Source organism: Pan troglodytes, chromosome 7 (genome assembly GCF_028858775.2).
Source record: "Pan troglodytes isolate AG18354 chromosome 7, NHGRI_mPanTro3-v2.0_pri, whole genome shotgun sequence".
NCBI lineage: Eukaryota > Metazoa > Chordata > Mammalia > Primates > Hominidae > Pan > Pan troglodytes.
Genome location: NC_072405.2, coordinates 65768381 through 65784040, shown reverse-complemented (window position 1 = coordinate 65784040; position 15660 = coordinate 65768381). Strand labels below are relative to the sequence as shown.

Genomic DNA, 15660 nt, shown 5'->3' with positions numbered 1-15660 from the left:
AACTTTGATAAGTTTATTTATGTAAAATTGATAGAGAACTCACACCTTGAGAAAAATGAGTCGTCTTATTCGAGAACATGAACAATCTTCACACTTCAAAGTTTCCTACTAAGGTCCCTCAGCAAAGAACATATTTACATAAGAATTCATTGATATAAAATATTGGATTTTACCCAAAATGTTCTTAGCCCAGAAGGCGATATATTATGGAAATTATTTCTTTCATTATGCTTCTTTCTATAATGTATCTAACATTATATTTTAAACTGTATACATCAAAAATAAAACACTGTACATACTTTTATTAACTAAATCACTTTAAAATTGTCTCTGAAGTGCTCTGTAAGAGGAACTGTGGGTGAGTCAGAAACCAGCTAAAGTTTTGGGTTTATTTTGCTGCTCATAAAGATGGCCTGGGCCCTCCGCCTCCAAGGCGTCCACATCCCAGGCGCTGCGGAGCCCGTCCGGGAAGAAAGCCCAGCACCCTGGGCACCAGAACGGCCCGCTCCGCACACCCATTCTTTCCATGCCTCCCCTCGCCCCAAGCCCCAACTCTGAAGGGGGTGCTTCTCCCCAACCGCCCACCTCCTCCCGCAGCCCGCAGCCCGCAGCCCGCAGCCCGCAGCCCCCAGCCCCCGACACCTGTTCTTGGAGGTTTCAGACCGGTCCTTTACTCTTGAGCAGGAGGCTCCGCTGCAGCTTCCACAGGTTCGCTCCCCTGGACGCAGCTTTGTGGATCTTCCCGAGATCCTCATCTGGGGTCTAGTACCAGACGTCAGTAAAGATACAGTTACCCAAGTTGCTCAGGGGCACCTGGCCCTTGTGGCTCTCCACAGCCACTATCTTTGTGGCCCCGCTACCAGCTTCAGAGAGGCCACAACTTGCCCTCGCCCTTCCCCCTGCCCAACCCCCACTCAGACCCCACCCAGCCCAGCACTAGAGAGCAAGGTGGGCTGGCCCCGACCTCCGACAGGCGCACTCCAACCTCTCTGAAGACTTGGCAGAGGTTGGAGAAGACATGGAATCTCCAACCTCTGAGAAGACTCGAAGAAGAGCCGTTAGGTGCCAGTGCGCATGCGCACCTCAACCAGCCGCCCCCGCGCGAGGCGAGAATCTGCGCATGGCGGAAAAACCGCCCCTGAGCCACGTTCTCGCGGCACCACGTGCCTGCCGCAGATGGGCCTGTGGGCTGGCGGGGCTCCCAAGAACGGAGCACTGGGCCAGGCCTGCCCCAGGGCCCGCTTGACTGCACCACCCCCTTCTTCCTCCTGGACAAGCGCCCAAAGCGAGGGATCCTGGCACTGGGCACTGTGCAGCCACTGGGATGGGGCTGAGCACCAGCTCCCGCCCTCCTACAGCTGCTGGGCTGACTTCCTGAATAAGGTGCCCGGCAGCATCTGGCCAGGGGTCCATGCTCCTGGTGGCGGGCAGGGTCGGGGGTTGCCACAGCTGCTGATGCACACACACCACATGCAACCAAGTGTCTAAAGTTATCACTGTTTCCCAAAAGATAAATAAATTGACATTTAGGGTCAACATGGAATACTAAGGATAGTTGAGACATAAAGTCATCTTAAGCAAGGTTTCTTCCCTTAATCGCATAAAATCAATCACTAAGGCCACCACACGTAAGTCAGAGTTTGAATTCAATCTTTTTTCATGTTCTAGTCCACTGTTCCATTTTATCATCAATAAAGCAGACTTCCGAGGAAAATATCACAATATGCCCCAATATGTTAAATATATGTTACCGGAATTCTACTTAATACCAAATATCTGTACTCTGTTTCCAACTGTTTTATTCTACTAAATACACAGTCAGTGGCTGATACATAGTCTGGGTTTTACTGCTTTCCACATTAGTTGGTCCCTCCCAGATCCCCCCCCCCACCCCTACCCCAGCTTATGGTCTACCCCTCTTTTGTAACAGTAATCATGTGTTGGAGGAATCACTGTCTTAATGTTCTCAACTGTGTGTTTCAAAGAATAAGCGCCCCATCTCCTTTGAGTTTCTGGAAATACTGTGGCACATAGTATTTGTTCAAATTGGTGGGCAGCTAAGCCACACGATGGTATGTTTAAAATCACTTTAAAATTACAGTTCTCATAATATAATCCCACACACAGCTTAGCAACCCATTAGATTTATGCAATTTTGCTGCATATACTTCCATCTTTTACATGTTTTCTTTGGGTCATTTACATCATTAAAAATTACTTCCAAGTTATAAGGAAAGTATTTCAGCTTAACTTCCCAAGGTTAATAGGTGTCCACTCTTCCCACTTTAACCATCCCATGTTTCTGCTGTTTATATTTGAATATTGGCAGTTCTCTCGTGCTGTGTTCCAGAAATATGAGACTAACTTTTGGAACTCAAAACAAATTTTTCCCATAGAAAAGTTAGAAAACAAAGAACAAAATACACAAAGGTCACCTGCGTTTCCACACCCATCCACAAAAACTTGTTTAACACACTCCAATATAAAAGAACCTGGCCACACTGTGCTATCTTCTCTAGAAAAAATGTCTTTTTCCAATTGGGTATGCCTGAAACACATTTCTCTTCCCTCTCCTCTTCCACAACCTAAGTGGTGAGGCTCCCTACATTCAGCCCTTCCCTCCTTTCCAGCCCTATGCTTCTTCTCTAGGAACAGAGAGTGAAGTATAGTCCAGCAACAGATATTCCAGGTACAAGAATCAGAGAGGAGACATTGTTCCGGGGCATAGAAAAGAAACAAGAGAGAATTTATAGTGCTACGGTGGCTGTTCACAAGATCCCCATGGGGCAGGCCCTGAGGTGCACCCAGCGTTCTAAGGGAGACAGAGGCTATAGCTGGGAGGCAAGAGCTCTAGGAGGCTCCTTGGACAGGGTGTGTTCTCATGCAGAAGCACATCATCACTCATTCATCCACCAGTAAACACTGAGAACATACAATCTCTTAGTACTGACTATATTCAGAAAATAAAATAGGCGCATAGAAGTTGCAGTCAATGGGGGCAGAACACATTACTCAAGTAACTCTCTCAAACATTTATCATTAAAAACTGAGATAAATTCACAGAAGGAAAGGAAAACAATTCCATGAGAGTGTGTGTAAATCATCTGTCCTAGCTTGAGAGATCAAGGCAAGATTCACTAAGGGTGTAATACTTAAGGTGAAATCTGAAAGATCAGGAAGAGAGAGGGGATGGAGAAGACAGGAGAAACTCTAGGCAGAGGGAACAGGATGAAAAACGCCTGTGGAAAAAAAGAGACAATATTTTCCAGAGAGGAAGAAAGAACAGTCATGGAGAACAAGGCAAAGGGGGTGGTAGAGGGTAAACAAAAACAGGCTGTCTCATAAACTCATTCTTTACAAGTATTCAGTGAGAAGCTACCATATACCAGGCACTCTGTGAGGCCCTTGGGATGGAGCAGTACCTAAGACAAGCAGGACCATCCCTCCCACAGCACTCACAGTGCATGGAAAGGACAGACTAAAAAGTAAGCAAGATAATGTCAAACAACGATGTACCAGTGAGCTGAATTTCTATGTGAGCAAAGTCCATGCACACAGATTATACCTACCCATGGAGCCTTATTTAAATGTTGCTGGTTGTGGCACACATCAAGATGCATGCAGGAATTGTTCCCAAAGCCAGACCATACTTTTTTTATAGGCAAGGCACACCTGTGTCCATTTTTAAAACATATATACTAAATAACAGTCAGATAAAAGAAGAATTTAGCCCTATGTCGATATCCCTTAGCACATGAAACATATTTGATATATTTGTTTCTCATTTGACAGGAAAGGGAAACTATCACCCAAACAATATACTTCACCAAAGGAGAAGGAAGGACTGGGAAAGCGTGCCTTGAGATGTGTCATCCCACCCCCACCAGCTCACACGCTTGCCTGTTCTTTTCTCTCTCTCTCTCTCTCACACACACACACACACACACACACACACACACAAACTGCCCCCTCTAATCAGGCTATTTATTAAGCTGCTAGTGCTTCCACGCCATGCTGTTTCATGCCTCCATGCCTTTGCCTGTGCTGTCCACCCTGCAGTAAAATCCTCCCATGTTACCTCTTCAGCTCCTTGGGGTCCTCGTATCTAATTCACGCATGACATCCCGCAGGAAGCTGTTGCCTGAGTTGCTTGCTGCTAGTTGGGTTAGTTATTCTTACAAACTCTCTCCTACCAGAGCTCTTAGCACACAGTATTAAAATGTGTGTTCACATGCCTCCCACCATACTGAACTCCTCAGCGGGGAAGCTGCCAGACATTGCCTAGGACATAAGAGAGGGGTGCGAAGTTGGTCTAATAAATAAGATGAATAAATGAATGAACAAATAAACAAATGGCCTGATTTCACAATTCACAGCCTTTACTGGAATTCTGTCTACCACAAAAGAGTGAAGAGATCTTTCTATAAATTGAGACTGATGTTCATGCATCTCAGGGATTTAACCTCAATTCTGTCCTTTCCTACTCTGACACACTCCACTTGTCCACCACGCCCACATTCTGTGCCTGAGGAACACACTCCACAGCTGAATCTGATGGAGGACCGAAGCTCCAGCGAAGTGGCCCTCAAGTAAATCCTGCTGCTCACTCCTCCTGGCCTGGAGTCAGATATCCTGTGGCCTGGAGTCCGATATCCTGTGAGTGCTGAGGCCAAAGAAAATGGAATGACAGAGTCAGATGGCATCAACCACAGTGGGGAGCACAGGTGAAAGATGTCTTGTGAAAGAGGGATGAAGGGAGGCTCTAGGACAAGGTGATCAGGGCTGGGGCACAGCTTCAGGATGTACGCTGAAGCAAGCAAGCTTATGCCAGGCTGCAGTGACAGAGAGACAGGCCAAAAACGCTCTCAGACCCTCCGCACCACACAGGTCCTAGGAAAAAGGCTCTGGTGGATGCTTTTCAGAGGACACAATCCCCTGGGGAATTCTGAGGCCAGAAAAGACACATGGCTAATCATTTCCCCTGAGTAATCTTAAAACACATACAAACACACCATAAACTTTACACAGCATGTTCTCAAAATCAAGAAAAAGAAACTGACTTGTACTTCCTCATCCTACCTCTCAAGAAAGATTCTGTCTGCTGATACCTTTAATTCCTTTAACAGCAATAGTTTTTCATTTCATAAAAAGAAATACAGGGCAAACTGCCTGTGACACACAGTTTGAATAAATTTCAGCCAAATGAAATTAGATTACTTAAAAACACCATGCTCAGAGTAGAACAGATACAGATTCAAATCCAGTTTCCACTGTTTCCTAGCTATACCACCGGACCCCGGCCTTTTTGGCACCAGGGACCAGTTTCGTGGAAGATAATTTTTCTTCATTGTTGGAGGGGATGGTTTTGGGATGATTCAAGCACATTACATTTACTGTGCACTTTGTTATTATTACATTGTAATATATAATGAAATTATACAACTCACCATAATGTAGAATCAGTGAGAGGCATCAGCTTCTTTCCCTGCAACTAGACTGTCCCATCTGGGGGTGATGGGAGATAGTGACAGATCATCAGTCATTAGATTCTCATAAGAAGCACACAACCTAGATCCCCTGCATGCACCACAAGCATGTTCACAACAGGGTTCACGCTCCTGTGAGAATCTAATGCCACTGCTGATCTGACAGTAGGCAGAGCTCAGGCCGTAATGCGAATGACGGGGAACAGCTGTAAACACACATGAATCTGCTCTAATGCCCACTCACCACCTCCTGCTGTACAACCAGGTTGTTAAAAGGCCAGGGACCAGGACCCCTAAGCTACATGGCCTCAAAATACATAATAACTCAGTCTCCATTTGTTTATTTATACAATGAGGTGCCACCACCTCTCCAGGAGTAAAGCCGTCAGCAGGACACACAATCGGCTACCACTCCCCTTCCACATGTTTTGATGGGGGATAAAAAACAAAGAGAAAGAATGGATGAACTAAGGCATAAAAGGCAGAGAAAAGGGAAAAAACCAATATTGAAATGATCGAACTTTTCAATTTTCTTTATGGATTTAAGGGAAAGGCACTCTTGAACAGATGACATCGGCGGCTCAGCAACTCCCCCTGTGGCTTGTTAGGAATGACCACCAGAAGAGAATGTAGAAGCCACCTGGCAAAACCTCCTACGGCATCCAAAACAAAATGTCCCCTCAGCATCTATTTACATATTTCCAATGACAAATGCAATATTCTACAAATCACATTGTTAAATATTCTCACTGTAACTAAGGTCATCCTTCCTCGGGCCATGTGTACCTTTTCTTATTTCATCAGGTGGTACTCCATCTCAGCACACCAAAGAACTACTCCCTTCCAACATGTGAAGGATCATGCCTCCCCCTCAACATCTACATCTCCTTCCTTCAAGGGCACCCTCTTTTGAAGGTCAATGTTCCTTTTGATCCCTCATTCTTAAAATTAAACTCAAAAAAATACAGATGCATATAAACCTCTATACATTTGCTTAAATGAGCAAATATACAAAATCCTTAAACCAACATTCAAGCTGTGCCTCAATTTTATTTTAGTACTGATATTCCTCGTTACATCTCCCTTTATAATATTTATCTTTTATTCTTCAGCTTCAAGGTAGATTTACATGTCATAAAACTCACCTAATTTAAGTGTACAACTCAATGTGTTTTAGTGAATTGACACTGCAGTCCAGGTTTAGAATCCTCCCATCACCCCAAAAGTTCCTTCATTCCCATCCACAGTTAATCCTCTCTCCTACCTCTAGCCCCTGGGCAGCCACTGACTTACTTGCTGTCACTAGTTTTGTCATCTGTAGAAATTTCATATAAATGGGATCATATAAACTAGTCTTGTGTCTAGCTTCTTTCACTCAGCATGTGGAGTTGAGCATTTATCCATGTTGTGGCACGTGGCACATTCCTTGTCACTGTTCACTAGTATTCCACTGTGTGGATGTACCACAGTTCACTCACAGCTGACGAACATTTGGGTTGTTTCCAATTTGGGCTATTATGAACAATACTGCCATAACCATTCACATACAAGTCTTCATGAGGATATGTTTCCATTTATTTTGGAGTAGAATACTAGGTTTTATGGTAAGTAAAAGTTTAACTTTTTAAGAAACTACAAACTCTTTCCCTCAGTGGCTGCCCCATTTTGTATTCCCACCAGCAACATGTGAGGGTTCCACTTTCCCACAGCATCACCCACACTTGGTACTGCCACTCTTTCTGGATGTGAAGTGGTATCTCACTTTCGTTTCTATTTGCATTTTGCCAATCACTAACGGTGCTGAGTATATCTTTTCATAAGCTTACTTTCCATTTATATATCTTTTTTGATAAAATGTCGATTCAAGTCTTTTGCCGTCTGCTTCCTGGGTTGCTTATTTAGTTCTTTAAATATTCTGGGTACAATACTTTATCAGATATGAATTTTTCAAGTATTTTATCCTAGTCTATGGCTTGTTATTTTTCATTTTGTTAATGGTGTCTTCTTCGTAAGAGTATTTTTTTTTATTTTAATGAAGTCCAAACTACTAATTTTCCTTTTATTTTGTCATATCTTCAAAAAAATAATGTCATATCTTTTAATGTCATATCTTTGCTAATCCAATGTCAAAAATATTTACTCCTATTTTTTCCTACAGATTGTACAGTTTTTTCTCACTTGTAAGTTTCTGGTCTATTTTGAGTTAATTTCTGTGTATGTTCTGAGGTGGAACTCAAGATTTATTATTTATTTGTTTGCATGTGTATATATACAATTATTACCACATCATCTGTTGAAAAGATAATCCTTCCCCCAGTGACTTGTCCTAGCACATTTGTCAACAATCTTTGACCATATTTTACTCAACTAATTAACATGTCTATCTCTACACTATTAGCACACTGTCTTGATGACTGTAGCTTTATGGTAAGTTTTGTAATGTGGTAGTGTAAGCCCTTCAACTTTTTTCCTCTGTTTTTTTTTTTTTTTTGACTATCCTAGATCCTTTGTGTTTCCATTTAAGTTTTAGAATCAGCTTGTTCATTTCTATAAAATCACTTGAAGCCAGGGGAGGTGGAGGTTGCAGTGAGCTGAGATCCTGCCCCTGCACTCCAGCCTGGGTGACAGAGCAAGACTCTGTCTCAAAAAAAAAAAAAAAAAAATCCTGCTAGAATTCTGCCAGGGATTACATTGATCCTATTGCTCAAATGTGGAAGAACTGCCGTCTTAACAAGATTTGAGTCCCCCATAAATATGGTGTATGCCTCTGTTTATTTATTAATAGATCTTTAATTTCTCTCAGCAATGCTTTTTATTTCCAGTGTAGCTCTTGCACTTCTTTTTAAAATTTATTCCTAAGCATATTGTTCTTTTTGATGCTATTGTGAATAATTTTTAAAAATTTTAGACTATTCATTTCTTTTATATGGACACAACACTGATTTTTGCATATTGCTCTTACATCCTGTGATTTAACTACTTCTTTCATATTGTTTTGAATAAATACATCTCACTTGAAATGTTAAACTTCATGCCCTGCATTATTTTACTTCCCTTTTACACAAAAGCTATACCAAGAGGAAGGCAAACATTTCAACCACCTTTTTAGAAATCACCTGCTTTGGAACAATAATTCATAATACGTCATTAATAAACAAACTTCATATATTTCATTATTTGTGCTAAAGCAGGTTTAAAATTTCCACTTAGCAAACTTAAACTTATATTTTTAAAGCTAGTAGGAAAAGTGACTGTCTGCCTCCTGCTCTTTTTAAAAATCCCTGTGGCAGGAGTCTACTTATAATACAGATTTGCCAAATCCAATCCACCTTCGGTTTTTGTAAACAAAGTTTTCCTGAAACACAGCCATGCTCCTTTGCTTACATATTGTATATATATACATTTGCACTATGACAGCAGACCGGAACAGTGACACAGACTGCATGTCCTGCAAGGCTAACAGTTCAGTATCTGGTTCTTTACAAAGATAGTTTGCCAAACCTCCTCTCAGAAATGCTGGGTGAATATGGTGAGAGTTAAATTCCTGCTTTGTTACTTAAGAAGAATTAATGTCTTAATATATAGTGCCACAGAGTGTTTGTGTTCCCTTAAAATTTATATTTGAAACCTAATCCCCAATATGAGGATACCTGGAGGTGAGTCCTTTTGGAGGTGATTAGGTCATGAGGGCAGAACCCTCACGAGTGGAATTAGTGCCCTTAGAGAAGACACCCAGAGCTATTCTGCCCCTTCTACCATGTGAGGTTAAAGAGAAGATGGTGACTATGTAAAAAGAAGCAGGCCTTTGCCGGACACCAAATTGCTCAGCACTTTGATCTTGGAGGGTCCACACTCCCAAACTGGGAAAGACAAATTTCTTTAGTTTCTCAGACACACAGTTTATATTTTGTTATGGCAGCTCAAACTAAGGCATATAGGATATTCTATTCCTAAATACTCTTTTCTTTGTCTCTAATACCTAGATTGTTCAATTTTTTTCCCCAAAAATCTCAAAACTTACATGAAAATACAGACTAGGAAAAAGCACTGAATTCTAAAGTAGACTATAGATTAGAGGTAAATTATCCAGATATGGATCAGAAGAATAAAGCATACATATAAGCACTAAAGGGAGCTATAAAAATTAAGTTTATATGTATTAAAATATTTTAATTTGCACATGGGTCTGTTATAGCACATGCATTAACTACATTATGAACATCTCATAAAGAACATAAAGCAAAAACTATCATAAAGCAGAGAGAGGCCAGAATGTAAAAACTGTTCAGTACTTACAGAAGTCCAAATCCTTCATCTGAAATATTTAAACCCTGCTGGTCAAAGAAATATATTATATATACCATGTAAAACTAGGCTAAAATAAATAGACAGATGGTATTGTACATAAAAAATAACTGGACAATACATAGTAATGCTCTAAGTCCCATCTTGTGTATTTGGGTGAAATTCTTAAGGTCTGACCCATTAAACATTTTTAATTACTACCAAGGCCTAAGTAGAAAGAAAATGAGCATATACAGATAAGAAGAACATAAGAAAGAAAAAGTCAAACAGAAAAATATATATATGGCTATAAACTAAAATAGAAAAGACATCAAAAAGATATTAAAATATACACTTTTCAGCTGGGCGCGGTGGCTCACACCTGTAATCCCAGCACTTTGGGAGGCCAAGGTGGGTGGATCACCTGAGGTCAAGAGTTCAAGACCAGCTTGACCAACATGGTGAAACCCCATCTCTACTAATACAAAATTAGCCGGGCATGGTGGTAGGTGCCTGTAATCCCAGCTACTCAGGAGGCTAAGTCAGGAGAATTGCTTGAACCTGGGAGGCAGAGGTTACAGTGAGCCGAGATCACGCCATTGCACTCCAGCCTGGGCAACAGAGCGAAGACTCTATCTCAATAAATAAATAAATAAATAAATAAATAAATAAATAAATAAATAAAATATACACTTTTCAAATTAATTATCCACCTGCTATTTATTGCTAACACAAGCAATTCATCCATATGGCAAATCTTACCTACCCTAATCTGTTCCATCAACAGTCAAATCCCAACACGGAGATTCTATTCTAAATATCAGCAGCATATAAACAAGTAGCATTTTCTCCCTGAATACTTACTGTAAAAGAGTAACATTAATTTTATACAACTGTAAGTCTCTAGAGCAGCACTATCCAATATCGTTTTCCGCAATGACAGAAGTGTTCTCTATTTGCACTGACCAATGTAGCTGCTAGCCACATGTGGCCAGTGAGCACCTGAAATGTGGCTGGTGTGACTAAGAAACCGATTTTTTTTTTTTGAGACAGGGCCTCACTCCTGTTGCCCAGGTGGGAGTGCAGCGGCATGATGACAGCTCACTGCAGCCTCGACCTCCAGGGATCAAGGGATCCTCCCACCTCACTTTTTGATTTTCTTGTAGAGACGAGGTCTCACTATGTTGTCCAGGTTGGTCTCAAACTCCTGGGCTCAAGTGATCCTCCCGCCTTGGCCTCCCAAAGTGCTAGGATTACAGGTATGAGCCACTGTGCCCGGCCTGAGTTTTAAATTTTAATTAATTTAAATTTACACAGTCCCATGTGGCTGAGAACTGTCATACTGAACAGTGTAGGTCTAAATTATTATAAAGTTAACTTCACAGACTGCAATTGCCTTTCAGAAAAAGAAATAATTTCCTATTCCTAAACAAGAATTTACTAGCCTTCCAACTGAAAAGCATGATGTTACTTTTGCTTTAGCCAGTAATATATAAATCCTCCGTTTACAGTAATCTAATCTAAACCTGATTAATAACTTTTTCATCAGATATTAACTGCAGCATCACCGTGAACCTGTCATCTGTACAAGATTTTAAAAATAGGGTCATAATGGTATAAAAATTGCTTCCTCTGAAATGACATCTAAATATTCTTTCTCCTCTTATAAATATTAAAATCAAAATATCAAAAACTTGTAAGTGTTGGTTTACAGAAGAGAAAAGTCATTACAGGCAGTATCAATGGAAATTGAGAAGACAGTACATTACAACAGAGGGGGTGACTAACAGTGCCAAACACAGAGGATGCAAACTAGAATGAGACTGAAAGGCTAATAAAAGCCATAGGTCTGATTCCTTATGCAAAACTCTTACAGATATATGTGTTTCAGAATTCAGAAATATGGTGCACATGTCATATATCACAGCTCAGGTACTACAGAATACTCCAGTAGGGTCTGCTGGTATACCCTATCCCTGAGTTTTCAACCAAGTACATTTACCCATCTCTATTCCCAAATTTACATCTCTGGTCCAGCTACCTAGCTCCTACTGCATGATTCCTTAGCTACCTATCTCCTATTTTATGTCTCACACATACCTTAAAGTCAGCCTTCACTTACTCAGCAAAAATTGAGTGTTTACTACATACCAAGCACTGTTTAGGGACTACATATTTACCACCTTGAAATACTCTATCCCCTGAACAAGCTCTCCACTTTTAGGGCTCCCTACCTCAGAAAACAGTGCTTCCATCTACCCTGTTGTTCAAGCCAGAAACACAGGAGTCATCCTTGACACCTTATTTTCTATCTGTACTTTCCCAGCCATCACTCAGTCCTTTTAAATCTCTCTCCAATCTAGTAACTTCACTACATCTCTCCACTGCCATCGCCTACATACTGTAAGTCTGTGGTTCTTAACAGGACGCAATTTTGCTCCTCCAAGGCACATATGAAAATAACTAGATGCATTAATGGTTGTTACAATTCCAAGTGCTACTACCATCTAGTGAGTAGAAGCTAGTAATGCAACTTAACGTCCTACAATGCACAGGTTAGTCCTAAATGTCAAATTATCCATTCCAAAATATCAACAGTGCTGAGGTTAAAAACCTCTGCTTTAAGTAAAAAGAGGAATGATACATACCAATGAGTTTATTTTTGTATTTATGGCAATTCTTCTTTAAAAAGTTATCACAGCCGGGTATGGTGGCTCACACCAGTAATCCCAGCACTTCGGGAGGCCGAGGCAGGCAGATCACCTGAGGTCAGGCGTTCAAGAACAGCCTGGCCAGCATGGTGAAACACCATCTCTACTAAAAACACAAAAATTAGCTGGGCGTGGTGGCAGGTGCCTGTAATCCCAGCTACTCAGGAGGCTTACGCAGGAGAATCGCTTGAACTCAGGAGGTGGAGGTTGCAATGAGCTGAGTTCACGCCACTGCACTCCAGCCTGGATGACAAGAGTGAAACTCCATCTCAAAAAAAAAAAAAAAAGTTATCACAATTCAGAATTACTTTAATGTAATAAAATTCTACTCTGATCCAATTATATCAAAGTGAAATACATATTTCTATGTGAACAAAGTAAATACTTATATATGTTCTCCACTCCTATTAGGATCATGATACAGTAGGAAATTCCACTTTGTACAAGAAAATGTAAGGCATGCCTGTAAAAAGAAAGCACAATTAGAAGAGAGATACCCAGTCACAAACATCAAGTTAATGATTTAGGCTAAAGAATATTTATAGGAGCATTCCCAGATAAAAATAAAAAATAAAACCTCCAAAGCCTAAAATTCTGTGAACACCCAACAAAGGGGTCCCATACCACAGGCTCCAGAAGATCTGGGAACAAAAAAACAAAAAACAAAAATACCAAGCCCTAAAGCCTTGCACAGCACTACACAGCACTGTCTCTTGGCTGCATGGAAGCTGTGCAGCATTACGTGGCTCAGGGATTACAGCTTTCTTCATAACTCAAGGCACAAAGATAAAAACAAACAGTAATTAGGATGAATTTCAGAACAGCCCTGACAGAACATCAGTTGTTCTCCCAAACTAATTTCTCCAATACGAGCCTTGTACTCTTGTCTTTACCTTTTTAACAATGACTCAAAAAACAACAAAAACTACTAAATATTAGAATTTACTAAAAAAAAAAATGTACTCAAATCTATTCTCAACACATGATGACTCAAGTCAAATAAACTTGCTTATATAAATCTAGTCATTTGTTAATTTGCTGTGATGTATCTACAAAACATTCTGGCTAACATGACACAATATTTTCTATTATTTAAATATTCTAAAAATCTGCCATTAAATGAGAGAACTAATTTATCCACTCATTTCACAAAATGCAGGCAAAACACGGTTAGGATGTCTCTGATTAAAATAAATCAAAACTATCCCAGAGATTATATGTATCTGTGCATGTGCACACAGACACACACGCACATATACACGTGTATGAACACGCACACTCTCTTTCAACTTTCCCCTTTGGTGACAAGAACAATGTATAATAAAATTTTCAAATCATTATGTACTATTTACATTATTAATAAGGATGTTAACCTACGATTAAAATTACTTCTAAATTTAAACCTTATGGAATAACTGGCACCTTCAATGTAGAACATTTATTAAAAATTTTGAACACATTTTTTCCACGGAAATATTATAAATCAGTAATAGGCTCCAAGGCAGGCCAGTAGAAGAAACTTATTTGATCCACTGTACAGAATAGGTCAGTCTATCTATCTCTCTCCCCCCAACACACATGTGTACACACATACACACACACTGAGAACATAACATTGGCCTGGAGTACTATTAATCAGAGGGCTTTGAGGAAGCAGAATAACCTAAGTGAGTATAAATGGAAACAAAAGACAGCTTAAAACACAGAGTTAAAGTACACTTTTCAAAACTAATGATCCACCTTCTATTTATTGCCAACACTATCAGTTCACCAACAGCCCTTATGTGAAAATGCTGACAAGGACTTCTAGATACCTTTAAGGGCTTTTTAAATAGAGAGAACTCATTCCAGGTACTTATCTTAAAGAAGGAAAAAACACTTTTGAGGACTCCAGGAGGAAAAATTTTCCTTCATTATGAGTCAATTTCTTGGAACATAAGGGATATATCCCAAGTTTAGAAGTTAAGGGTCTTATTTCTCAAACAATGCTTTGGTGCTTTATTTCACCTTAAGGTGATGCCCCCTTTTTCTGGTGTCACCACTCAGATGATAGGTTTGGCCATCTTTGGGGTGCAGCATAATATCTGGACAGCCTCCTTCTGTGTAAGTCTTTGTTACTGCAACAATCCAAGTTTAGCAGTAGAGAGTGAATCTGCATTCGCCTCTATTTCACTGACCTCCACGACAAGCATCAAGTTATTTTCTACTCAATGATTGCGCTGGTGATATTCTTCATAATTTCCTGTCCTGAGCTACTCTGCTTGTTCGCATTGGTAAAATGCCTGTAATAAACATAGTAGTCACTAAAGATTTTTCAGAATTAAGACATAATACATGAAAAGTGTTGACTGGGTTAGCTGACACGCAGTAAGCACTCTATTATTAATTATTATTAGTAAGGCAAAAATTAAAGAGAGTAATATCTTAAAAGTCTATTATAAGTCAATTTTTATCATTTCCAAGGTGAGGAAACCTAAGGTCATATATTAGTCAGTATCCTAACTGACATCAAAACTCAACGTTGTTTCCGGGCAATTTATCCACTGGCTGATTCTCCAAGGAATGCAGTCAGGTAGAATGAAACCCCATGGGCTATGCATCATAATCTTTTAAGTTATTTAATAAGCACTTTGAAAATGAGACAGTGCTTTATTAGAAAACATCAGCTTGTTTTTAGATACCACCTTTTACTTTATTTTAAACTTCAAGTAACAAAGGCAGGTATAAAATTTACTTTTAGCAAAAAAGAGTACAGGTTTAACAAAGGTTGAAAAACATCTCAATTATTCAAGTAATCTTTACTGAATATCTACTTTCTGAAAGACACTATACTGAACACTAGAAATACAAGAGTCAATAAGACAGTCTACCCTCAGAGAGCTTCCCGTCTAGAGAAAAAGACATAAATACGTTATTTCAACATTGTATGATAAATGCTAAAAAAGAGACTAAAACACAAAAATTTCCAATCTGAATTAGCAATTGGATGATGGTATTAACAGACGACTGACCCTGAGCAACTTTCCACGTCCACAATGACTAGCTTTTGTGTCATGGACTTCCTGTAGTTTAGTGGATTTCAGTCCTCACAGTTATCACCAGTTCTACTTCACAGATGAAGCTAAGAGGCGCTACATAACATGTGCAAAGTCATACAGCCACTAGACCAACACACTCAC

The 15660-nt window shown here is 40.1% G+C and overlaps 1 long non-coding RNA gene across 6 annotated transcripts in view; it reads right to left on the bottom strand.

Moving 5' to 3' along the window:
• The window catches only part of LOC129135716 (uncharacterized), a 185189-nt gene that overhangs the window by 132521 nt on the left and 37008 nt on the right, over positions 1–15660 (bottom strand). For 5 of the 6 annotated variants that reach the window (XR_008536737.2, XR_008536736.2, XR_010159565.1 and 2 more), the window contains exons 1-2: positions 965–1103; positions 643–762 (exon numbers count right to left, since the gene is read on the bottom strand). This is a non-coding gene — a long non-coding RNA (uncharacterized LOC129135716). Of the gene's footprint in view, positions 1–642; positions 763–964; positions 1104–15660 lie in introns of those variants that run through there. The other variant, XR_008536739.2, reaches the window with a different exon arrangement.